Source organism: Pongo pygmaeus, chromosome 14, assembly GCF_028885625.2.
Source record: "Pongo pygmaeus isolate AG05252 chromosome 14, NHGRI_mPonPyg2-v2.0_pri, whole genome shotgun sequence".
NCBI classification, from domain to species: Eukaryota; Metazoa; Chordata; class Mammalia; order Primates; family Hominidae; genus Pongo; species Pongo pygmaeus.
Window position 1 is genome coordinate 89,293,788 of NC_072387.2, and position 26,578 is coordinate 89,320,365.

Below are 26,578 nucleotides of genomic sequence, written 5' to 3' on the forward strand. Positions count from 1 at the left end.
ATGTAAATGACGAGTTGATGGGTACAGTAAACCAACATGGCACATGTATACCAATGTATCAAACCTGCATGTTGTGCACATGTACCCTAGAACTTAAAGTATAATTAAAAAATAAATAAAAGTGTCAGGCCTCTGAGCCCAAGCCTGCAAGTATTCATCCAGATGGCCTGAAGTAACTGAAGAATCACAAAAGAAGTGAAAATGGCCTGTTCCTGCCTTAACTGATGACATTACCTTGTGAAATTCCTTCTCCTGGCTCATCCTGGCTCAAAAGCTCCCCTACTGAGCACCTTGTGACCCCCACCCCTGCCAGCCAGAGAACAACCACCTTTGACTGTAATTTTCCACTACCTACCCAAATCCTGTAAAACGGCCCCACCCCATCTCCCTTCGCTGACTCTCTTTTCGGACTCAGCCTGCCTGCACCCAGGTGAAATAAACAGCCTTGTTGCTCACATAAAGCCTGTTTGGTGGTCTCTTCACACAGATGCGTGTGAAAAGAAAGAATATCTTGGGGACTTGAGAATAGTGTTATAACATGAAACAATGCTGGAGGGCCTTCTAAGTCAAAGAGTAATTTCGAACCTTATCCAAAATGGCAATGGTAAGCCACTAAAAGGCTGAATTGTGAGAACTGATTATTAACAGAAAATCTGTGAGCCGGTTGTTAAACACAGCCATTATTAAAATTAAATTATATAAATTTGCAATTAAATAAATTAAAATGAAAAGTAATAAATACCAACCCCCCACCCAACCACCACCAAAAAAAAAAAAAAAAAAGATTGTTACTGACCACTTTGAGTTCCTCATACCTCTAAGTCAACAGGCTAAGAAGGGAGTTACAGTGCTGGCTGGGGTGATTGACCCAGACTATCAAGGTGAAATCAAACTATTACTTCACAGTAGAGATAAGGAAGAGTATGTGTGGAATACAGGAGATCCCTTAGGACATCTCTTGGCATTACCCTGCCCTGTAATTAAGGTTAATGGGAAACTACAACAACCCAATCCAGGCAGAGCTACAAATTGCCCAGAGCCTTTAGGAATGATGGTTTGGGTCACTCCGCCAGGTAAAAAACCACAACCAGCTGAGGTGCTTGCTGAAGACAAAGGGAATACAGAATGGGTAGTAGAAGAAAGTCATTATCAATACCAGCTATGACCATGTGAGCAGTTACAGACATGAGGACTGTAATTGTCATGAGTATTTCCTCCTTATTTTGCTAAGAATACATTGGAGGTTCACGCCTGTAATCCCAGCACTTTAGGAGGCTGAAGCAGGCAGATCACAAGGTCAGGAGTTTGAGACCAGCCTGGCCAATATGGTGAAACCCTGTCTCTACTAAAAATACAGAGAAAAAATTAACCAGGCATGGTGGTGGGTGCCTGTAGTCCCAGCTACTCAGGAGGCTGAAGCAAGAGAATCACTTGAACCCATGAGGCAGAGGTTGCAGTGAGCTGAGATCACACCACTGCATTCCACCCTGGGCAACAGAGCAAGACTCCATCTCAAAAAAAAAGAATACATTTGTGCACATATACACCTGTAGTAAGCAAATAACTTTGCTTTATTTCCTTTCTCATTTCTTTATCATGTAACATAAAGTTTATTGACTACATATCAGCATTTAAATGTTGTTAATTTTATGTAATAGTATTTAAGGACTAGCGAGTTTTTGGTTGTATGAAGGATAGTTGTATTAGGTGGAATTATAACCTTGTTATTGGCTTTATTTGGAGATTAAGAATGATTTAAGGAGATGTCTGTGGGAGCCAAGTTGACAAGGGGCGAGTGGACTAGTAATTGTTAATATTAGATGTCAACTTCACTGCACTGAGGAATATCTAGATGGCTGAAACATTGTTTCTGGGTGTGTCTATAAAGGTGTTGCTAGAGGAGATTGACATTTGAGTTGGTGTATTGGGAGAGGAAGGCCTGCTGTCAGTGTGGGTGGGCACCATCCAATTGGTTGCCAGTGCAGTGTTGACGAAAATAGTCAAACTGTAAAATATTTGAAGAGATTTATTCCGAGCCAAATATGAGTGACCACAGCCCATGACATAGCCCACAGGGGGCTCTAAGAACATGTGTCCAAGGTGGTCGGGGCGCAGCTTGGTTTTATACTCATGAGACATCAATCAAATACATTTAAGAAATACATTGGTTTGGTGCAGAAAGGTGGGACAACTCAAAGCCGCAGGGGATGTGAGGTGGGTGCTTACAGGCTATAGGTAAATCTAAATATTTCCTGGTTGACGGTTGAGTTTGCCTACCTGGGATGATAGAAAGGAAATGCAGGTTAAGATAAAAGATTGTGGAGACCAAGGTTCTTTTGAAGTCTTATAGTGGCTGCCATTAGAGACAATAAATGACAAGTATTTCCTGTTCAGACCTTTAAAAGGTGCTAGACTCTTAATTAATCTCTTCAGGATTGGGAGGGCCTGGAAGAAAAAGATCTGGCTGTGTTAACAGAGAGTCTTTACAGATGCGAGTTTTCCCCGACAAATTGGAGGACCATTTCAAAATATGGCAAAGAAACAGGTTTTGGGGTAAAACATTTTGACTTTCTTCTTTGTTACATAATGTTATGCCAGAGTCAGATTGGAATGTAAGTCACGATATATAGGGTTAAATAAAACCTATCTGATGAGAATTGATGGTTTATAGGGCATGACTCCCCAGACCCCTTTAGATAGAAATTTGGGCAAGATAAAAAAAAAAAAATCAGAGTATAGTCCTCAGTGGCTAGAACAAGACAGGTAGAAGAAGGCGCATAAGTTTGCTCACTGAGTTTTCTTGTTCTTTCTCTTCCTTTGCTGGACACTTTGCTCCTTCTCCTCCTGCCCTTGGAAATCAGACTCCAGGTTCTTCAGACTTTGAACTCTTGCACTAGCCGTCTTGTAGGGGCTCTCAGGCCTTCAGCTGCAGATTGAAGGCTGCACTGTCAGCTTCCCTGGTTTTGAGGCTTTCAGACTTGGACTGAGCCACTACTGGCTTCTCTCTTTCCCCAGTCTGCAAATGGCCTGTTGTGGGACTTCACCTTGTAATCATGTGAGCCAATTCTCCCTACTAAACTCCCTGTTATGTATACGTATATCCTATTGGTTCTGTCCCTCTGGAGAACCCTGACTAATACCCTGAGGTGGTTTGAGGCTTTCCCTGGATGAAAAAAGTCATCTCCACCATCTTCCACTCACTGGATTACTTACCAATTCACTGTGCAGGAAATTTTGGTTTTCTGAATATATCATGTTTCTTGATACAGATTATGGGAGTTTTTCTGGATTCTACAATTTATAATACCACCATATTCCATGGCAATACAATTTTAAAAAAACAAGGGAAAATAAAAACTTGCTTAATTATATATTTTTAAAGACATTTTGAGGTGGGCAGGTGAAAAAAAACAAAAACTTCTGCACAAACACATGTCTAGTAAGAACTTAGGAGGCCCTAAAATAAGTGACACACAATGAGACTCCATCTGCAATTAATATGCTGAGGTCATTCTCTGAATAATGTATTTTTTACAAGGATTTTGTTAACATTTAAGATAAATGAGGTTATTGGGGTCTTCTTTTGGGAATAAGTTATCCTGGATTGCACGGTCACAGTGTAGAAGCAACACACTTAGCTTGGTTTTTTTGATTCTCCTCTCTTGAACTTTGTTTTGTGGGAATTCCAAAGTTGCTCTTGAGAGTTAAACTTTTTTTTTTTTTTCTCTTGCACAAGGGAATAAACCCAAGTATAGCCTTTGGGACAAATAGTGGACTTTTTGTTCTCCCATTGAAGGCCTCTGGGATTGGTGGCTGATCAATCACTCCTGGTCCGATCCACAGACAAAAGCCCTTCTGATTGGCTGTCACTGGGTCAGGTTCCCACCCTGCCTTATCTCTGTGGCACCCTTGTAGGCTAACAATAAGACTGGGTGTAGGGCGTGTTAGTTTAGAGAGATAGTGTGGCTTAGACTGAGTCTTTGCCTGGTACCTGTTAAGGTCTGTATTTTACTCTAGTGATGTCAAGTGAGACAAGAGCTGGAAAAGCACTTTTTGAAGACAAAAGTTCTACATATGGTGGAGGATACAGCAAACAAGAATGAATGCTGTCTATGGATAGGACTAGTGTGATTTTAGAAACTCGTATGCTATAAGCTGAAGAATTTGAGGAAATCCTTTTTCAGGCTACTTTAATTGATGTCTTTGTAAATATAACTTTTACACGATGAGCATGCAAAAAGTGTGGGTTACTGCATCTAAGAATTCTGCTATATTAAGGTAAAAGGTTCACCTGGCTTACAAAATGATAGGGAAGAGTAGTTAGGTGATAAATGTGTAACTTTTGCATTTGCTAAGAAAGAATGCAGACTCCAAAAAGAGCACATTTGAGATGTGTCCCAACCATTGTATTTAAAAGGGGAGGAAATCGAAATTCAAGAGGTTGAGAAACTTGTTTTATGCCACCTAGAAAGTTTGTGGCAGAACCATATTATAAACTCAGATCTTCGAACTCCTGGTTGCCATGAAAGGAGTACCAGCCCAGTTATCTGAGACCTGGATTCAAGTCCTGGCTGTACAGCTTACAGTGTGTCACAAAAGCTTTCTAATCCTACATTACAGAAATAAGTAATCTACTTTGTCTGCTTCCCAGGGTGGCTATAAGGATAATACATACCAAAGTATTTTGCCAAGAGTTATATAAGTGCAGAGTTATGTTGCTTAATTCAAAGTATAATCATTTGATATCACCTATTTGATAAGGCCAACTTTGTAAATAATAAAAGCATGGCAATGAAAACCTGTTTTGTCATTTTCTCTTACCCCTTGGAGTCTGGCAATAGTACTGGCAGATGCTGTGTATAATAAAGCTGATTTATCAAAGAGTGTAATTTGTGAAATTCAAATGTACTTGTGACGACAGTTTGCTTTAAAAAATCTTGCTTTCAAAGAAAATATGCAAATAGACCATAATGCAAAATTAATGTTCTTCATTAATGTTTTTCATGTCATGGATAATGACTTTCCTTTTAAAATGATAAAGGACGTAAATAATTTCTTGCTTGACAGAAAATATTCTGCATTACCAAATCACAAATTTTGCCCTGATTTCAGGTCCAGACTCAAATCAGTGTAAATTTTCCAGGCCTTTACCACATTCATCATTGATGTCTATTCTAGTTCTTTGTAAACCCACCATAAATTTATTGAAAAACTACTATAGAGTAATCCTTGTCCTTTTCAAACATTTAGATAGACAACATTTACCATGCCACTATTTTCACAGGCTTGGCAAAGGTATGCTTTAGAATTGTAAGTATTATCATACAGAGGTTTATTGAGTTGAAATTCGTATGATGTGAAATCAACCATTTTAAAGTGTACAATTCAGTGGCATTAAGTATATCACAGTGTTATGCAACCACATGTCTATAATTTCAAAACATTTTCATCTCCCCAAAAGAAATCCATTACCCATTAAACAGTCACTCTCCAATGTACTTTCCACCACCCCCCTGGAAATCACCTATCTCTTCTCTGTCTCTATGGATTTACCTATATGATCCCATCTTATTGGCTTATATTGTTATGTCTAGCAATTTCTTCTTTAACTTCATACTGGTTCTGAGAAAGATGATCAGTTTGTATTTTCATTTCTGGCTACAAAATGGAAGTAGAATTAAGGAGACGGTAATTGACTTGCCACAGTCCACTCAGAGAGGCATTGGCTGACAGTCCCAGAAATGTAATAGACCATGACAGATTACTTGTGTACTCACCAAGGAGAGGATTACAGGTTAGCATCTGTCTCCTTATTCAGACTAGCCAATATCAGAATGTGTTACTGAGTTCCTAGCTTGAATAGGATGGGTAACAATGTTCATTCATTCATTCATTCATTCAACAAAGAATGAGTGCCTAGAATGTGTAAGTTCCTGGGCTATATATTACAAATGACTGTTGTGTGCATTGCAAATCACAGTTCCTAAAGGTAGATAGTTTTACAAGCACTTGTTCTTGTGAACCATGATATGTTAAATAAATATGTTCTTAGGGATCCTTTAATTCACACACACGCATACACACTTGTTTGTTAACATTTGAAAATCAAAGCTCTTTTAGCTGGACTAGCGGTTTTCTTCCCTAAAAAGGCTTTGTGAATGTCTAGTAACACAACCTGAGTATACACAGAGAACTCATTTCTTGTTCTTTCTGACCATAGATGGGTGCTCCTCAATGCCCGATTTAGTTGTTGATTGGACTAGTCAACCCATTTAGGTACTGTTTAAAAGCCTCTTCATCAAGAGATCTGCAAATGTGGGTTTATAGAACTTCACCGTTGTCTCCGACTGAAACAGGGCCCTTGATGCCGTGATGTCTAGCCAGGCCTCTTCTGTATGTGTCACGCATGTGTGGGCATAAGATGTGATGTAAACAGAATGGTAGGTTTCAAAATAAGGAAAATGGGAGGACCTGGGCCGACCATTGGTGCTGCTGTAAAAAATCATTTTTGGCATGAATTTGGGTTTAATTTAACCCATTCTTTGTTAAAAGAAATCAAATTATTCAAGGAACTAGGACCTGGGAACCTCCACCTCTCCCCTGAATATCATGGTCAGTCTGGGCCTTCATGATAAGAAGTTTCAGGTTATTCTATTGAAACGCAAGGGACCAAAGAGTGTTTGTTATCTGTTGCCTTTCAAAGGCCTCTAAGCATTGAAATACTATCTGAGAGAAAGAGACACAAGACCAGACTAGCAGGTGTTGATCCAAAAAGAGGTGAAAACATTCTCAGCACAAACTTACAGCCAGTGTGAATTTATTTTTGTGCCTCCAGGTAGGGAATGCCTAACAAATAGAATATTATCTACTTTTTAGTCTTATGGAAGATGTTTAAGAATTTTATGGTATGCATGCTCAAACAATTACATATCATAATATTGAATTCTATCATATAGCAGAGGAAAGATAACACCAAGGTTAATATCAAAATTAATAATTTGTAAGTTAAGAAATTTTCACTTTTGAAGAAATTTGCTGCCATATGGTTCTTCACGGAGTCTTTTATTGTTGAGCCATTGCCTGTCCTTTGGATGAAAGGGTTCACGTTCTTTTTGGTGTGCCAGGGGAAAGATTGCTGTTTGACCTTGGAAAGGAGTAAAGGAAAAGATTTCGTGGCTGTTCTTGTTTGCTATATTTTCCACTGAGCCCTGGTGGCCATATCAAGATTCTGCTTCAGACGTGATTAGTTTTCCCCAAAGGGTTCTAAGCTTTGAAGGCATTTGCATTATGCAAAGAAAAATATTTCTCTAAAGGATTTCTACCTATCCATTCCTCACTGGTAATCCATATCCTCCTCCTCTTTCAAAATTTAAAAAAATTAAAAAATCTGTTTTCTTCAGGAAGCCTCCACAATTTAACTTAACGTACTGTGTAGTCTTATAAAATGCCACATAGAATTCATTTGTGTGACATGAATTCCTGATCTTGATGGTAACTTCTTTGGAGAACATTGTTTCAACTTTTCCAATCACACAGTTGGCTGCTTAGAATGAAGAGTGTCCTTCCCGAAAGCTGGGGTCAAAGAGGGATCTGGTCATGCAGGGAATGCTCAATGAGTGTTGTCTGGCTCACCTCAAGGCTGGTATATTTCCTGCTCTCACGCCTCTTCTTACATTTACGACATGTGTGGCAATGATTTTTTCTAAGTCATTAAAGTAATGATTTTTTTCAAAGTCATTGAAGGAGGGAGAGAGAAGGAAAAAGAGACACGGAGAAAGAGAAGGAGAAAGGGAGAGAAGAGGAGGGTAGGAGAGAGAGAAGGAGGAAGAGAAAAGGAAGAAGAGGATGAGAGAGGAAGGGAAAGAGGATGAGAGAGGAAGGGGAGGAGGAGAGGAAGAGGAGGGTGAAAGATGATCTTTACACATTAGTCCCTGTGCTGCCCTATGGAAATATTCAATCAACTTACACTTTGATGCGAGACAATAACTGATCACAACTGATCCAACTACAGTGAGAAGGAAGGTGGTGGGTTTATCTACAAGTGATTTCATTAAAGCATTACAGTCTACAGAAGTCCTGGAATCTTGAATAAGTAAAAGGAAGTAAATGAAGGGGAAAAGATGTCAAATAGATCCTATTGCCTCAGTACAGAGGGACTGAAAATACCTTTCTAATACCCCAGGTCCCCAAACCTACGGTCAGTTTCCTGAGTTGTTTGGCCTTTTTCAATCTCTTTTATTTTTCACGATTCCTTCAGCTAAAGATTCTTTGCACAAGCCCGTCTGAATTGCTCTGACCCTCTCTCTTTAGTTAAATTCATTTCAGTTCATTCACTTAATAAACATTCATGGAGTTTTGAACTTGATGCCAGACACAGTTTTAGGCCCTAAGGATAATGTGACAAAGGAGACAGCAGGGTCTGCTTTTGTGGGACTTAAATCCCAGTAAGCAGGAACAGACAATAAATACAATATATGTGTGACTGTCTGCTTAACTACTGTCTTCAAATTTTAGCTTGAGCCTCAACTTCCTCTGGGAGGTCTTCCTTGAAAATTGCTTCCAAATGCTAGATGTCAAATTCTTCCATTAAAAGTTCCTTTATCATAAGTATACATATGTTCGTGTGATTATTTGATTAACACCTGTATCCTCCACTGCCTATGGAACTGCATCAGGACAATGATTTTGTCCTTGTTCCCACCAGATTCCCAGCATTAATCACTGGCACATAGTAAGCACTCAATAAATACTTTTTGAATGAATATATGTGCAAGTGAGAAGGTACACAAAGAGCATACATCAGACATTTAATAGAATTTCCAGACTGGCTTTAAACTTCCAGGGAGAAGCAGTATGTAAGACACTTTTCCCAAATACCTTAATCAACTACAAATGTAGCTGACATTTGTAGAAATTAAAGTGAAACAAAATGAAGGATGCCGGGTAGGCGGTTGGGAAGTACTGACAGGTCCGTGGTACACCTAAGAGGAGAAAAAGATAGCTGTTGAGGGAGGTGGAGATTTCCAAAACTAAGTCATCTCCCACCTGGTTACCAAAATCTAGCCAGATCATTAGCAATTCTCTCCGGGACTTGGGCAGATTCCTTCTTTGGAATTGCTAGAACAGCTTTGAAAATGATTTTCCAATGAATTTGATACATAAAAGTGATCCGATTTACTTTACCTCATAATTCAACAGCATCCCCAAATCTTATTGCCTTGAGAGGTCGAATCTGTTTTGCAAATGGGACTACCTTAAACACATAGAAACTTAGATTCTGTTTGGAATTTGGACTCACTTCTCTACCTTATTTGGTGCACAAAGTCAGTGTTGGTTTATAGTAGTAGCATTTTATGTCCCCTTAGCACACTGCTGTGGGGAACTCTTGAGGAAGTGGTGGTTAGCAGTGGAATGATAATGCATATTATGTCAACTGACTTCTGCTGGAGTAATATTTGTAATGCTGGGTACAGTATAATATCTGTGAAGGTTGTTACCACACGTATACTTTGTTTTTAAAAAATAATACTGGAAACTTTACTTTTTAAAAGCCTAACTAACTCTGTACCTCTCAAGTATGCCTCTGACCATAATGATCGTCTTCCCCTACTCAGTAAAAGGAGAATGGAACTAACATTTGTTATGTGCAATTATGTGCTGAGAGATAAATACTGTTTGCATTTTGTTTTGGGGACACTTATACATGGAATGGACTTAGAGAGTCTAAGAACCTTGCCTGAAGAGATAGCAATCAATAGCAGAGCTAAGCTTTAAGTAAACCCTAGATAATCTGAGTTTTTTCCAAAAAGATGGCATCTCTGAAATCTTACTGTATATAAATTGTTACAGGCATTGTGTCTTGAATAACTAATGATTTTTGTCATGACAAAGAATTAGACAATAACTAGGTACTTTCAACAAGAAAGATGTAAGGATTCTTCTTGTTTGTTTTTATGGCTATGCTGAATTTGGGATTTTCTTCTTATAAAATTATTTTTGTAATTATATAGATAAAAGACCATATCATAAAATGAGATAAAGACATGAAGATGCTTTAAAATTAAAAGAAGTCTATTGTTATTAGTACTGTACTTTAGGTTTAGATAAGAGTATCAATAGAAAAATAAAAACATACTGGAAATTCAATATAACGTGTTATTGTTTTTGTTGTTATTTTCCATTGTTTAAGAGGAGATACATCAGGCTTCACAAATCTGGGGTTTTCTGGAGATATCAAAAATCATCCCCCAAAATGATAATGATGTGAGGTGATGAATATGTTAATTTACTTTACTTAATCATTGCACTATATATAAATGAACATTACATTGTGTGCCATGCATCTATACAATTTTCACTTGTCAATTAAAAATAAATTTTAAAAAAGACCTTTCTTCAGATATTATTAGTGAGGTGGTCCCTCCTCATGACTCTTAAGGAAAATTAAGGACAAAACAAGCAAATATAACAACATTTCCAATAGAAACCTGAGAATGTGGTTCATATGCCCCCAAATCTCTCTCTAATTCTAGTCAAATACTTTTTTTCCGGTTATCTCTCTTCAAATTTTATGTTTAATAAAGAAAATTTATCTTTTTTTCCTCCTGCTTGACTTTTTCTTTGGTTTTTCGTGTCTTAAATAATGCCAGACAATTCAGTTTGTTCTAGCAGTCACTTGATTCAATAGCTGTGATAGTGAATAAAAAAAAGAACAGTGTAGGTAAATGAACTTACAAAAACGTCAAATTTATTAGATAGGACAAATCACTGACCTACATTTCAAGCCCTGAAGGTTAAAGTTGTACTCTGGTGTGAGGTCGTGGAACTCAAGTTAAAGTTATAAGAGACATTTTTTCCCCTGACAAGTAAACAAAAACATTTTTTCTCACCTTGCTCAGGGTAAGATTTTGTTTCTGTTATTAATGCTAAGCTATTTCTATTATATATAATATATATAATATTAATATAGTATATAATATTTCTATAATTGCTTAGGTACTTTTGACTTAATGAAAGATTCAGAAACAAAACTTATTTTGGATTTATTTTTGCCTGACATGAATCGTTTCTTATTTTTTCCAGTAGTTAGAATTCACTTCATGAAATGTGTTAGTCTGCTTATTTCTGAGGAGGCTTGTGTTAAAATGGAACCAAACATGCTATGTGTTGATATGCTCCAAATATTCGTTACCAGGTACACACAGGTACTCAGCCTTGCTCCACGAGACTGTTAATTTCACTAGTTGAGGGAATTTTAATCTCCGAGACCGACCTCTTTCAGAAACAAAGGGGGAGGGAGATAGAGAAAGAAAAAGTACACACCTGCAACCTATTTCTTTTTGAAGCAAAGCCTTTGAGCAGATGGAAGATGAGATAGAGAGAGAAAACAGGCCAATTGCCAAGAGAGGTTTGTTTACAATACAGGCAAGTTCCTTCAGAAGTTGATAGAGAGCTGTTGTCATGGAAATGAAGGGAAATATTGCTGCAGGGTTCCACAGAACAAATTCCTACTACAAATATACCTGGATTTAAAGGTGACGGAGATGGGAAGGGGGGCAAAGAGCTTCCTGAAAAAGTTTTAAGTAATGCTTTTCTGCATATCTTTGAGGTGTTCCTCAGAACCTGAGAATTCCTTGCCTTGTGGTATGCAAAATAGGCAATCAAAATAAATGTTGCCATTTTTTCTGTATTACATGGAATTCCTAACAAGAATAAGAGAATTAGTGTTCAAGTGAGAAGTCAGCAGTACATGTATCTCAATTCTGGAACATTGACTATTGTTTAAAAGACTTCTGAGAAGTACACTATTATTGTTAAAAACAAACCAAAAAGATGGTTTTTTTTTAATCCCGACTGCAGTAACACAGGTAAAGTGCCTATACCGTAAGGTACTACAATACACTGTTTTCAGTATACAAATATCAACCTTTAACAAATTAAATAGAATCTATTCCCTCGCCTTGCCCTCCACAAAAACAAAAACAAATAACCCCTCAATTTATAATTTACTGCCTGCTTCAAAATCTAGACTTTGCTTTAATTTTGACCACTATGACTTTCTACTGTTTTTAAAAGAAAATCTTTTCACAAATTAGTTTTTTGAAATGTAAATTGTTTTGTGGACAAAAGTTAGTCCTGCAAATCTTCAGCTTTACAAATTCCTTATTAGGAAGTGCTTAGTAAGCTATTTTCTGGCTTTTCTCTTTTCTCCAACAGTTCCAGCAAAGGATGATGTCATTTTTCCCTTGTCCTGTTCCACCTCCCACCCTTTTATCCCACTAAGTTTCTTGTTAGGCTTTAATTGAACATAGCAACACCTGTGTTTCTTTACTGGACTTCAAACTACTATTTCCAATCCATTTCTTCAGCTGCTTACAGGGTTGTTTTCATTAACAGATAATTAACAACTTCACACAGATTGAGGAAAAACAGTCTAGAAGCCTATAGAAGCTTCTGCTGCCTATTGCGCATATTAAATTAAGTGTAGATGCTAATGATCAAGACTTGACATTGTTTATTAGATATTGTAGCACAGGGTTATAAAAAAAAGCAACAAGAAACTAAGTTAGGAAATTGGATTTCTCTTGTTGGCTCTGGCATTAACTAGTTGGATAACTCAGACAACTGGCCTAACCCACTCTAGTTTTACATTTCTTGACTCCATCAATCACGTGTTGGAATGGTTAATACCTTTAGTCCTTTGTAATTTTATTATTTTGTAAGAATTATATTGAATTCATATAATCATTTCCTATTTGCAATATGGCGCATAAACTTCTAGAAACTGTAAAACAATCATTATATCTTTTTTCTTTTCTCATTCCTGTTCCCTTTATCATCTCCACACACCAGCATCTTCCCTTTCTTACTCACATGTTGTCTTGCCATATGATACAAAGGAAACCAGTCAATGCTGTCTGAACAATATTATGCCATCTGGTAGGATTTCTGTCCCGCTCACTTCTCTATTGCTATAATTCTGCTCAGATATACTTGGGGGAATTCTCCCTAGACAGCATCTTCAAAAGCTGCATATTCAGATTTACCTCTAAAGGTTTACCTGGGCTTCTCACCTTCATTGTTCATTAAGACCACTAGAAGATGTGAAGACTTATGCAAAGGAACCAAAAGAGATGAGAGGATACTTCCTTAGAGATGTTCGGTATTTCAGCTTGGGCAAGGGGAGATTCAGTTTTAAATATTGATTGTGTCTCTTAAAAGCTGTGTGACCTGGCACCAGGTCATTCTAAAACACAGGTCCTTGTTCTGAAACACAGGTCCCCATTCTAAAACACAGGGACATAAATAGTACTCACCTAGCTTGGCTGTTTAAATTAGTTAATACAAGGATAATGTTTATCGCAGTGTCTGGCAAAAAACAAAATGTCACCTAGTGTTAGCTTAATTACTGGGGAAGGAAAGATCCTCAGAGATCCATAGATAGTTTTTCTGATAATTTTCAACTTATATCCAATGTTGCTAGATCTTTTCCTACTTTTTAATATTTTTATCTTTGTTGATCATTGTTTGTTTTCCTGACTTCTTTGTTTATTTTACCTCCAGGTTATACATTTTATACTCTACCTAAATCAATCTTAATTCAAGGAGAGAAACTTTCCCTTTTATTATCATAGGCTTCTGAAAAGAGAAGGAAAGTAATTAGCTCATCTTACTTCAAGGAAATATATTGCCCACTTAAAGGCAATTAGTAGTTCTGTGGTTCAGGAAAACAGGATATTGATTTTTTTTTTTGTTTGATCCAGTGGAGTAGTTGACATGTTTATGTTTTATTCTGCATTGCAGAAACTTGGAAGTGGGGACCCAGTTTTATAAGTAAGGCCTTGTTTGTGTATAATGGAACATTATACACCTAGTAGGAACTCATTTAGGACATGTTTGTTAGTGGTTTTTCTTGTCTTAAAATAAAGGATTCTGAAACACGTTCCAAGTGAGATTGATGATTTTTAAAAGCAGTAGCAAGAGGAAAGGTGGAGGATGAGAAGCTGTTTCTAATCCCCTTCTCTTCTGAATCCTCTCTCGGCTTTATTACTGCTTCTACTCTCAGTTGACGGTGTTAGTAATTTACAGATGGGCCCACTGATTTTTAAAAAAGAGAATTCAAGAAGGCCTTGACCTCTTTGCAACACATATATTTTTAAAAAAATATCCCATATATTGGAAGAATAACATGTTAGCTCTTTAACGCAGTCTAAGATAGCATGTTGGGACAGCCTTGAACTTCATTCTCTATGCCTCAATTTCCTCATCTGTAAAATACTAATAATAGGACTATCTTATTTATGAAGAATTAACTGTGTTTGTCAGCCAATGATAATAATGCTTGTCATAACCTAAGGGCTGAAAAAATGTAGCTGTGCCGATTTTTCTCTTCTATATGTTATTCTGCAGCTATGGTTTATGGGTGCAAGAGGTAGTTACTTATCCCCTTCCTGGAGTCTTTCTGTGGAATGTCTATCATGACCCCATTATTCATTTCTTTTTGGATGGTTGGCCTCTTGGTTACAAGCATGTACATTATGGCTCTCTCCTTGCCTGGAACTAGATATGAGAAACTGGCTTGAATTTAGATCTGTGAATTATCTTATTTTCTTGGTAAAGTGGGATTGATTTTATTCCAAATAATATTTGTTTGTTTTCTAAGGAAGGAAACTTCTGGCCTCAGTTTCCTTAGATAGGTTTGAATCTTGCTTGGTGTTTTTAATCACTGAAGAGAGATTGAGTTCATTTCTCTGGAATACATTTTGGTTTATATTCTGAAGTTTTAATTTCATTTGGAAGCTGTAGGCTGAAGGATTATCACTTTATAGTAAGTGTATTGGCAGGGGAAGCTGGCTGCTACTGTAACCCCCAAACCTCAGTGGCTTATCACGCTGACTTTTGTTTTTTGCTTTTAGCACAATTGGGTGAAAATGAGGATGGCAGTTCTGCCACTATCCAGAGCCTCTGCCACCCTCTCAGTCCACAGAGTCCTGCAATGGACTTTTTGCATGTGATTAGCAGATGCAGGATGAAGACAGTATGCCACGTGCAGGGCCAGCTTTGTAGGCCACACTGGACAGAGCATGTACCTCTTCTACCCATGGTCCGTGGTACAGAACTCATCACAGGGCAGCACCTAACTGCAAGCAAGGCTGGGAAATGGAGGCCAGTAACGTGCTCAGAAAGACAAAAGAAATGGCTGGTGAACAACTAGTTACTGCCAAAGCAAGATAGTTAGTTCAACTGATTTTTATATTACGGAACATTTCTATGATATAATACATGCACAGACGTGGAAGTTACAAGAATAGTAACATGAGTACTCAGTTTGAGAAATAATATATTACCAATGCAGTTGATGTCTTCTATTACATATGCCTCTTTGCCTCTGCTTGCATCTCCTTCTGTGTTGCACAGGAGCAAACACTATTTTATTAGCTTTTTGGTTATCATCTTATGACAGGTATATTTATACCCAGAGGTTAACATTTTTTGTTATTTTTGGTCTTTATACAAATGGTATCTATTGAATGTATTCTTTGGTGAGTTTTTTCACCCATCTTTATAATTCTGAAATTCATTCATGTTGACTCGTGTAGCTGTAATTCATCTATTTTTACTGTTGTATGGTATTCCATTTGTTGGAATAATCACAATAGAATCATTCAGTTTCCTGGGCATTTGGGTTACTTTCAGGATTTTTTTCTTTTTGCAAGCAATGCTGCTATGAATATTCCTGTACATATCTCTTCATATACATTTGTAAATTACTCTAAGGTATGAATCTTGCTGCTATTACCAGAATACCACTCTATTAAAATTGTATGCAATAGTATGTCTTTTTTAAGGAAAAGTTAATAATTTAGATTTCCATTTACTCTTCCTAGGTTGGTGTGAGTGTGTTGCTATTGAGTGCTGGCTTCACAGAGTGTGAACTAAGTCAGACTAGAATATTTAACTCCATAGATCCATTATATTTCTTTGATTTTTGAAGAAAATTTAAAAAATAAATCCGTGAAGTCATAGCTGTACTTCTATTAGCTATCTCACTTTGTGCAATGTGGCTAAGTTATTTTGCAGGGTGGGGGTTCTATGTTAAGTTCACGGCATATCACTTTTCTGATGTGTAGAGTTCTGTGTGACAGAGCTAGATTTATGTCAGAGATAAGAGAGTCCCCCAAATTATTTTTTCTCCCCACTGACTAGTTAAGCAAATTTCCAACTTCCTAACCTTATTCTTGTGATTTAAGGCTTTATTTCCTTTTAAAAAGCAAATTGTCCTTCTGACAATACATAAAGGATAAGCAAACTAATCATTTAAGAAAAGCAGAAATCATCTTAATTCCAGAGTCAGAAAAAATTGTGTCCAAGACTCACAAATGGAGATAATTTGATGGGAAAAATAATGTTTTTAGTAGCATCATCATAGCAAATGACAGGGTGACTTTCACAGGCCTGTTTGTGATAGTGCCGCCTACCCAGGCAGATGGCACCACCCGATGTGATGTTGAGTCATAGCTGTCTCTCAGTGGGATAAATCTATGAGTTTCACATTAGAATAACCTTCCTATAGCCCAGAAGAAGGGCAGTGTTTTTCATAATAAGAAAAAGAAACAGCGAAAAATTAGGCTCCTAAATAAGAGTCATGGAGGAAAAACACCTATTATTGTAGCATAGCCTGATGAAGTTTTGGCACATGGCTCATTCCTCGAACACTGATCTTGTCATTCAACATAAATTTCTGGTTTCTTGCTCACATGACTCAGAGTTGCATATACCTAGAATTTGCCTTCATGGGGAAATCCTTTCAAGGCTTACAGGCCTAACATATCTGGGGCAGGCCATGGGGAAGACTGACATTTTAAACCACATGTTTATTAAATTATATGTTTGAAAAAAACTCCTGCAATTTTAAACCGCATGATAGTGGAGGAATTTATTTTTCATTTATAAAATTGTGTTATTGTAACAATTTTTCTTTGAAAGGAGATGAGACAGAGTGAATAGGGAATTTCTCAACTCCTTTTCGCAATTTGCTCCCTAGCTGTGTTACTCAGTCCTTTGGCTCTTCAGAATCTATTTGTAGCTAGACATCCTAGTGGCCTAAAAGACAAAGTGCTAGCACCCAGCAGTCAATAGCTAAGGCTTTAGGGCCCAAATCTAAAGTTGAATCCTAACTGTGTCAACTTCAGCATGGTCCCAAATCTATCTATGCTCTCAGTTTTTTTAACTTGTAAAATAGAGATGTTCATGCTAATATTTAATTTTTAGTGTTTCAATAAGTATAGCTCAACAAACCAATAAACCCTGTTACATTATTCTCCTCCTCAACAAATATTAGCAAGACTACTGTCTGCCAGACACCATGCTAAGTGCTGGTAATATAAAGATCATATTATTGCCTTGGGAAAGAGCATCTAATAGTTCATTGAAGAGACATTTTCTGTAGAGTAAAAAATGCATTCATATTTCAGGACGTGCCATGCTTATGTTGGCACACTATTTACTTTCTTCACATCACCCTAAATCCTCCATAATTGTTTTTTGTCTTACTCTAATACCAAAGACTGGGTGGCTTACAAACAATGGAAATTTATCTCTCACAGTTCTGGAGGCTGAGAAGTCCAAAAATCAGTGCACTGGTGATTCTATGTATGGTGACGGCTGCTTTCTTATTCATGGATGGTGCCTTCCAGCTGTGCCTTCACATGTTAGATGGGGTAAGGGGTCTCTCTGGGGCCTCTTTGATAAGGGCACTAATCCCATTTATGAGTGCTCCACATTCATGACCTACTCACCTCCCAAAGACCCCACCTCCTAATACCATCACATTGAGGATTAGGATTTTGGTGGAGGGGGACGCAACCATTTAGACCATGGCAATTTTAAAACAGTGTTTTATATATATATATATATATTTTTACTACAAACATCCTTTCTGTAAATTAAGGTAAAGAGAAATAAATCCATCTTCATTATGAGATTCTTTAACTTCATTTAGGCTCTCTGAGGTCCAACTGAGTTGTGACAATGGCAGGTAAGGACTGAAAGCCCAGAAGGGATTCAAGTCAGTTGCGTAGAGGGCCCTTGGTCTTGGCAAGTTCTTGCAGCCAATAAAAGAATAATTTTTCTAACATCCCTGCCGCTTCATTCAAGCACTGAGGAAGAACATAACTTCTGTCTCATCTCTTCTCACTGGGTGATATGAACTATGTTGCCCATTTGGGTGAGTTTAATATGTTCGAGGTCACCCTTCAAATGTGGCCTGTGACCATTTACCCTCCCGGGAGCTCCTGCTTATGACTGTAGGCATTCGCCTCTCCTCTGAGCCTCCCTGAGGAAGCTCTGTTCTGCAGAGAGGACAGACAGAGGGGATGTACCTAGAGTTATTCAGCTGCTGTGTTGGTGACCAACTCAGGGTAGTAGGACTAGGCCACCCAATTTGACCTCAAGCCCAAGCTATCCTAATACAACTTTACCAGTTTGGATGCCTAAGCAAATCATATGTCTATTTCTCTATTGACACAAAATCCAGCAGAAAGAGGCCTGTAGTGAATTGGCCCCTCCAGTCCCTAGGTTGTACTCTCTATTTTGCCATTTACCAGCTCTGTTACCTTAGGTAACTTATTTTATTCTCTAGACTGTAAGAACGACAGTGTATTCATTTCCTATTGCTGCTATCACAGATTGCCCTGGACTTAGTGGCTTACAATAGCACACATTTATTGTCTTACAGTTCTGAGGATCAGAAGTTCAACACATGTCTTATTGGGATAAAAGCAAGGTTTTGGCAGGACTGTATTCTTTCCGGGAGGCTCTAGGGGAGGATCTGTTTCTTTCCCTTCTCTAGCTTCTTCTAGAGGCTACCTGCATTCCTTGGCCTGTGGTCCCTTCCACTATCTTCAAAGCCAGCAGCAGAGCATCTCCAGACCTTGTTCTTACTCTGACACTTCTGCCTCCCTCTTAGAAGGACCCATTTGGTTATACTGGGACCACCCCAATAATCTAGGATAATTTTTCCATCTCAAAATTCTTAACTTAATCCCACCTACAAAGTAAAGTCTCTTTTGCCACATAAAGTAACATTTTTGCAAGTTCAGGGATTAGGACATGGACATCTTTGGTGGGGAGAGCGTTATTCTGCCTTCCATAGAAAGTATGACTGGATAATTTCTAAATTATTTTCTACTCATATATATATTACTATAAATTAGGTTTGCAGATCTTATGATTTTTCACACTCTCATGTCCTCATAAAAAGATAGGTTACTTCAGACCTAAATCCTTATATTACCCTCTCCATCTTCGCCCTTATTTCATCTTCTCTTTATTCCTGCAGAAACCCATTAATAACTACTTTCCTCTATACAGATCTTTGATTCACTATTTAAACTCAGTATTAGAAACAAATCCAGCTTCTAATTTCCTCACGCCCCTTCTGTTGTTTAAATAATATTTATTTAGTCTGATATGCTCTTTGCAGTTCAAATATTATTCTTTGCTGATATTTTATCTCATCAAACCTGCTTATTCGTAAGTGATGGAAAAATCTGCCCATCCCCCTTTCTCTATATAGTAAGGGTAGTTTAATCTAGCGAAATCTTATGTAGAATACTCAACTGGGTTTTAGGAACAGAAATATGAGGTAGCATGTACCCTGCCATCTAGCTGAATACTTGCAAAATACTATAGTAGAGCTTCACTGTTCTGAAGACATTTGCAGAGTGCTTCTGGAATTAGCTAATTAGCTAGAGCTTGTTTCCTTCTTACTACTTCTCATTGCATTGTTTGCCTTACCATAAAATCATCAAATGGAATTTCAAAAACATCAACATATGTTTTATTTTTTTCTGACTCTTCTCATCAGGAGAGAACCTCATTTTTAAACAGCTGTTTTCCTGATTTTGTCTTGGTTGATGCAATGCTTTTTAAACTGTGGATGAAATAAGGGGATGGGAAGTGTCAAGAATGCTGATATTTTATCAGGCCCTTATTTAGGCATTTATGAAGAAGACGGTGATTACTTATTCATTCCTAAATTCTCTACCTCCTATTTAAGTAAGTGTCTGCCTGCTTCGCTAATTGTTAAATAATGAAAAGACTCACCCCTCAAAAGATTCTTTGAAAATGTAGCAACTACGGTGATGACTAAATTTCTTCAAGTGACACCTGGAAAAAAAAAGTATTTTGTTTTTCTTTGCTGTGAGAGCACAATTTTCAGACCGTCTCAATGGGGCTTGAATTTCACTATAGCTCTTCAAAGAGCTGCTATTATTTTGGGCTACTTCTGGCAATTGCCATGAAAATGATAAACTGCTAAGGCCTGAAGGCTTGACACAAACTGTCACTAGCAATGCCTGTTTGTGTGTGTATGTGTTTGGCTATCAGCTTTGATGTGCTAATTACATGTTACCTTGTTCCTTAGTCCTTTTCCTTAACATTTGTATAAAATCAAGGTAAAAAGCATGCCATAGGCATCCTTGCAGGAATTCATCATCTTGAAAGGAAGAAGGATCCTTCCAACTGTTTTTTTTCTTAATCAGGGCCACTCCTTAGGTGTGCAAAGCCTGAGGCAAATATTTATTTTTTGCAGCACCTGTGTCTGTATAAACACTATTAAAAATTATTACAATATTCATGAGGTCATGCATAGTGCCTTATAAATGAAGATTTGGAATAATAAGAGAAGATGTACTTACGCATTTGTTTATTGTCCAGTCAGAGCCAGTGAGGATTCTTTGCAGTGGTCAGTCACCACCTTGTCATGTTCTTAATTGTTTTTTTTTTTTTGAGACAGAGTCTCGCTCAGTTGCCCAGGCTGGAGTGCAGTGCAGTGGCACTATCTAGGCTCACTATAAGCTCCACCTCCCGGGTTCAGACCATTCTCCTGCCTCAGCCTCCCGAGTAGCTGGGACTATAGGCGCCTGCCACCATGCCCTGCTAATTTTTTGTATTTTTAGTAGAGACGGGGTTTCACCGTGTTAGCCAGGATGGTCTCGATCTCCTGACCTCGTGATCTGCCCACCTCAGCCTCCCAAAGTGCTGGGATTACAGGCATGAGCCACCGTGCTTGGCCCATGTTCTTAATTGTTAAATGTAATAAGGTACATTTATTACGTTATACTGAGAATAAGGTAGCAATAGTGCCATTGTTCACAATGCCATGGCCATGGCTCTCTGGACCCTATTTGTACTAAAATAATGTTGACCTTTTTGCGTTTGAAACTTCCCAGTACCATTTACTTGATGTTGATTGCATCATTTCTCATGACCTGTATTATTCACCCCACTGTCCACAAATCCTGGCTTCCAGAGATTCTCTCAAAGGTAGATATGAGGCTTCATTGATAGACACAAATACAAATCTTGTTCAAAGTACACAGAAAATGTGAACAATAGTCCATATTCCAGTCATCTTGAATTTATTGTGTGGATTTCCGTAGCATAAACATAGCACAAATACATCTTCCATCCATGTCTCCTCTTGAACTCTTTAGGCCATAATCACTGCATTCCTAGATTGTGAAACCTTTCAATGTTGATCAACAACGTGGCTCTCACACGTGGCTACCACCAAGGGCCATAAATGGAGAGAAGGGGGGAATAGGTGGAGAGAGAAAAGTGATTCTTGGAAGCAAAGTGTATTCCTTATCCAACATGGCTTGAGGTTAACCCAGAGAGCACCGTGTCACCATATGGATGTTGGCACTGGGGAGCAATGAATGTCCTAGGAAAAGATAGGCGCAGCTGCCCTGGAGGGATACCTGCCACATGGTGCATAGCAGAAAAGGGTGGGGTGACCGTCCTGAGTGCCAGTGTGGGGATGGAGAGGGATCTACCTATTAAAGAATGCCCACCCCACCCCGCCAACCTAAGGTACTCTAGACCCACATGCAGAGAGCCCACAACACACACTGCTCAAGCCCCAGGGCTGGCCCAAAGCATGACTTGTCCTTTGTTTGTTGTGAATAAAGGTCTGTCCAAATCAGCATGTCAGTAGTACTCTTCTGGTAGTTCAATTACCATACTGGATGATGAAAATGATCCACTTGCTTACAACAATGTCCCAGCCATGGAACTTGAAGAACACTGCATAGGTACAACTCAGGGCATCTGGTCAACTTCACTTTTAGGAGAGGTGGATTATTGGGGTTAGAAGTTTGGAGAGCACCTCAAAGGAAAGGAACAGAAACAGGGTCATGATCAAGACTCCTGGGTCTTGACCAAGGTTTGGGGAATGTGGTTCCTGCTGGTTCCAGGCAGAAGAGGGAGACTTGGATGAAAATATTGAGGATGGTACTTTAAAGAACAGGACCCCCCTTGAAATGCAGCAGCAGTCCTACTTCCTTGCAGCTAATGGCTTTAAGTGATAATGGAAGAGTGTACGCGGGGGTTAGACTGATTATATGGGTGTGAATTTTTATTTATTTTAGTACTAACTGGCTGGTTGCATTCTCCTTCCCTCTGTCATCTGTCATCCATCCATCAAGCAGTAACTGACTACCTTTGCTGTGCTCAGCAGGGTCAACTTATCCATTAAGCACTAAGGCCAACTCTTAGGGGCCCAGAAAAATGCTCTAATTGCTTTTATGAACACAAGAAGAAAATGAACTTTTAGGTCCAAGAACATGTTGTAACATATAATATTAAACTATTCATCTTTATACCAACAGTCACAAGGTATATTTTAAAATATTTTTTATGGAGGAAAAGTCCCACCAAGGCTAAAATGCCCAAAGCCTAGGGAGATCATAATGGAGCCCTGGTGATCGGCCCCATGCTAGAGGCTGGGGCTGCAGCAGTGAGCAGAAAGCAGTCCATGGGAGTTGGAGGAAGATGGAAAAGAACACAGGAAGTTACGTTACAAGGTAATGCACTATTGCAACAGAGTTAAGCCCAGGGAACTTACAAACAGGCTTGTAGCAAGGTTGGGGGTTGGCGGTGGGTGTGTCTGTGCAAATCAGTGATGGGTTGGAGGCGATTGCCTCATTGCTTTATACTGTATAGATAGTCCACTAGAGTTTTATCTGTTATTCTTGTTATTGATGCAGATGATGATCCAAGTAAATTATGGGCAATTATTGAACTCAGCTACTGGTAGAGATTTAACTTTGATACTGGCTGCTTTGAAATATAAGCATCCCATCTGAAAGCATTTTGAAATAATTGAGAAATATATAATAAATGTACATAAAACTTGCTACCTGGCTGTGTTCATGATTACTTCCAGGTTCTTCAAGCTATCCAAATCAATGGTAATCCTAACATACTATATTTGAGCTGTTGAGACTGGAATAGACACCTCTAAGTGATGCCTTTTTAAATACCAACCAGGATAATGATGTCATTACCTCTCAACCTAGTCCACAAAGGACAACTTTGTATTTTAGTAAGACTTTTTTGTGACTCTTTACTATAAAATAGTAACAATAATAGAAACAAAACCTTCTGTACATTTGTTTTGCCATAATAGGTAACAAGGCTGATATGGTTTGGATTTGTGTCCCTGCCCAAATCTCATGTTCAGTTGTAATCCCCAGGGTTGGAGGTGAGGTCTGGTAAGAAATGGTTGGATCACGGGGGCAGTTTCCCATGGTTTAGCACCATCCCCCCCTGGTACTGCATAATGAGTGAGTTCTCATGAGATCTGGTTGAGTGTGTAGCATGTTCCCCCTCTCTCTCTTATTCCTGCTCCAGCCATGTAAAACATGCTGGCTTCCTCTTTGCCTTCTGCCATGATTGTAAGTTTCCTGAGGCCTTCCCAGAAGCTGAGCAGAGCCATCATGCTTCTTGTACAGCCTGTGAAACTGTGAGCCAATTAAACCTCATTTCTTCATAAATTATCCAGTCTCAGGTATTTCTCTATAGCAGTGAGAGTGCTAATACAAATGCTAATATATACGCCTCATTAGTTTGTATGTCTCATTAGTTTGGGTCATATTTGATAATACCCAAGTTTCTTTCAAACCATTAAAGTTTAATTTATTTACATTTTATTTAATGAATGCAGGCACTCAGCAAAAGATATATACTTCATTCAGCAAGTGAACATTTACTGAGCATTCACTATTGTGCCAGACACAATACCACTTTACCAGGTACTGGGGATATTTAAGCTACACACAGCCCTTATCCTCAAAGGACTCATGATTTAGGGGAGGTTGTAGGCAAGAAAAACAGTGGTTATGAAAAGGGAAAGGTTCCCTTGTCCTCCTCGCAGGGCGTGTGCTGGGGGTGTGGCTGGCTTCTTCAGTGCCCCGCTGCTCAAACCTCTAGGGGAGCATACAGACGGGCAGGCTGTGGGACTTCGACCCCACGGCAGTGTCTAGGGGTGAATATTTACAGCTTCTGAAGCCTCAGTGGGCATGTGTTACCAGATGCTCTCTTAGTTTGCCGTCTATAGGTGGCTTGTGTTAACCAGCTCAAATAGACCCTCCACCTTGTCCCAAGGACAGAGGGCTTTCTGTATCCCGGGTTCCTGCCTTGGTGTACCAGAAGAATTGGGTCACGTGTGGGCTTGGAGAATGACTACGAAGTTTTATTGAGTGGAAGTAGCTCTCCGCTGGTGGGGGAGCCAGAAGAGAGATGGTTTTTCTCTGGAGTTGGGCTGCTTAACACCCGGCTCTCCTCCAACTGCCCTGGCCAAACTCTGCCTCATCCCGTAGGTCAATAGCCTGCTGGCTTGCCGGCATCTGTCAGTGTGCTCTTCCACCAGCGTGCTCCCTCTATGTCCCCTAGCCATCCAGCCACTTGTGTCTTCTGCTGATGTGCTCCTCTTGACATCTGGTCGCCTGTGTGTCTGCCTGCTAGGGTCTTGGGTTTTTATAGGCCCAGAATGGGGGCATGGCAGGCCAGGGTGGTCTTGAAAACTGTAACATTTGGGCAGGAAGGCAGGAGAGCCTGTCCTCACCTAGGTCCATGAGGGTGGAGCCCTAGCAAGGGACCCACATTTCTCTACCCAGCACTTCCCTGCCTCCCTTCTGTATCAGTTACAATTACTGTTATGGTTACCTTCAATAGTTGATAGACCTTCCACTTAAAGTTTGGTTTGGATATTGAGATTTCTGATGCCACATACTAATAGAGAGGGTATGAAATGGTTAATTACTTGCAAAATTGAGATCTCTGAGATGAGAAAAGCAGGGCTTTCAAGCAGGTCTAAAATGACTTAAGGGCAAGGAAAGCAGGCTGGCTCTAGGTTTTTGTTGTGATTCCAAAATGAGGCTGGAATCATGGGCTTGTGTAGCTTGAATCTCCCACTGACATCAAAAAAGGGAGCACCAGGTTTCCTTATCAGCTTGGCACCAGGAAGCGAGGAAAGAGGGCTTTCAGCATCAAACGCCAAAAACATGGAGTCAGTCTCCTCTTTACAAACGAAGTGTGATCAGAAGTTCTATAAGGGAAGTTTGCAAAGGGTGCTTACCTCACATGGACATTTAACTCAGTCTTGGAGGGTTCAAATACTGTCCCTGGAGAAAAAATGCTCTTGAGCTGCTTCACAAAGGGTGAGAAGAAGAGGGAGAGGAAGAATGAGAGGATGTTCATCATGAAATTTAACTCAAGGCAGGACGTTCGAGGTGGAAGGTTATTGTATTTGAAGCACCAAAGGGTGAAAGTGCAGAGTACCTGAGGTTGGAGTGAATTTATAGGATAGGTAACATGTAGTGTTATGGCAGTAGATGCACCTAAAAGGTATGAAGTTTGAGCTTCATTCTGAGGATGAAGGAGAATCATTGTAGAGTATTCATCAGATTTGCATTTTGAAAGGTGACTATTCTATTTAGAAGGCTACCTGAAGTTAAACAAGAAGGGAAGACAAAATCTATGAACTGTGAGAGATATATGACTTGATCAGTTAACCTCTTGATAATTGCAGTCTTAATTTAAGCGGTTGTTCTCTTAGTTTAAGCGGTTGTTCTCAACATAGTCTTACTGTCTTTCTAGTAAAGGTGCATAGTGAGGGGCAAGGAAGGAGATGGAGGTAAGAAAGTTTTGGTCAATCTTTTCAAGCAACAGATACCTCTATGCTCTCTCAACTGTTCTGATACAACCCCTAGGGGAAGGAATTTTCTGTGTTTTGAAAAAACAAAAACCTGCCAGGATGATTTGGTTTTATGTCAACCTCATCCTAGCAAAGAATTACTGAGTTAATAAAGTAAAGCTCTGAGAGTGAATTTCAGGCTTGGGTCTGGTGGGGACAGGGTATTGAGCTAGAGGATGGAAGGGGACAATGAATAACTGTTACACTGTAATGCTTTCCTGGAGTATTGCAATCACAGAAAAGCAGGCTCTCTAGAGTGGGTATAAAAAATAACAGACTTAGCCCCAGTTCTTTAGAAATGTTCAATTTAGTGGAGAAGGATAGAAGAAAGAAAAGACAGAAAAGAAAGAAAGAGAGAGAGAGAGGGACAGAAAGAAAGAAAAAGAAAGAAAGAAAGGGGAAAAAAGAGAAAATACAGAAAAGAGAAGTAGAAAGAAAATGAGATCTGAAATTGTCAAGAGGGCCTGGACCCTGAAGGGAAACTAAGGAAAGCAAAATCCTGATATGTTCATGTCACTAGACTCCCTTCCTCCTATT

The 26,578-nt window shown here is 38.9% G+C and overlaps 1 long non-coding RNA gene across 1 annotated transcript in view; it reads left to right on the top strand.

Moving 5' to 3' along the window:
- Window positions 1-14,500: 14,500 nt before the first annotated feature.
- LOC129011938 (uncharacterized) overlaps window positions 14,501-26,578 on the top strand; it is a 45,403-nt gene continuing 33,325 nt past the window's right edge. The window contains exon 1 of the long non-coding RNA XR_008493473.1: window positions 14,501-14,613. This is a non-coding gene — a long non-coding RNA (uncharacterized LOC129011938). The remainder of the gene's footprint in view (window positions 14,614-26,578) is intronic.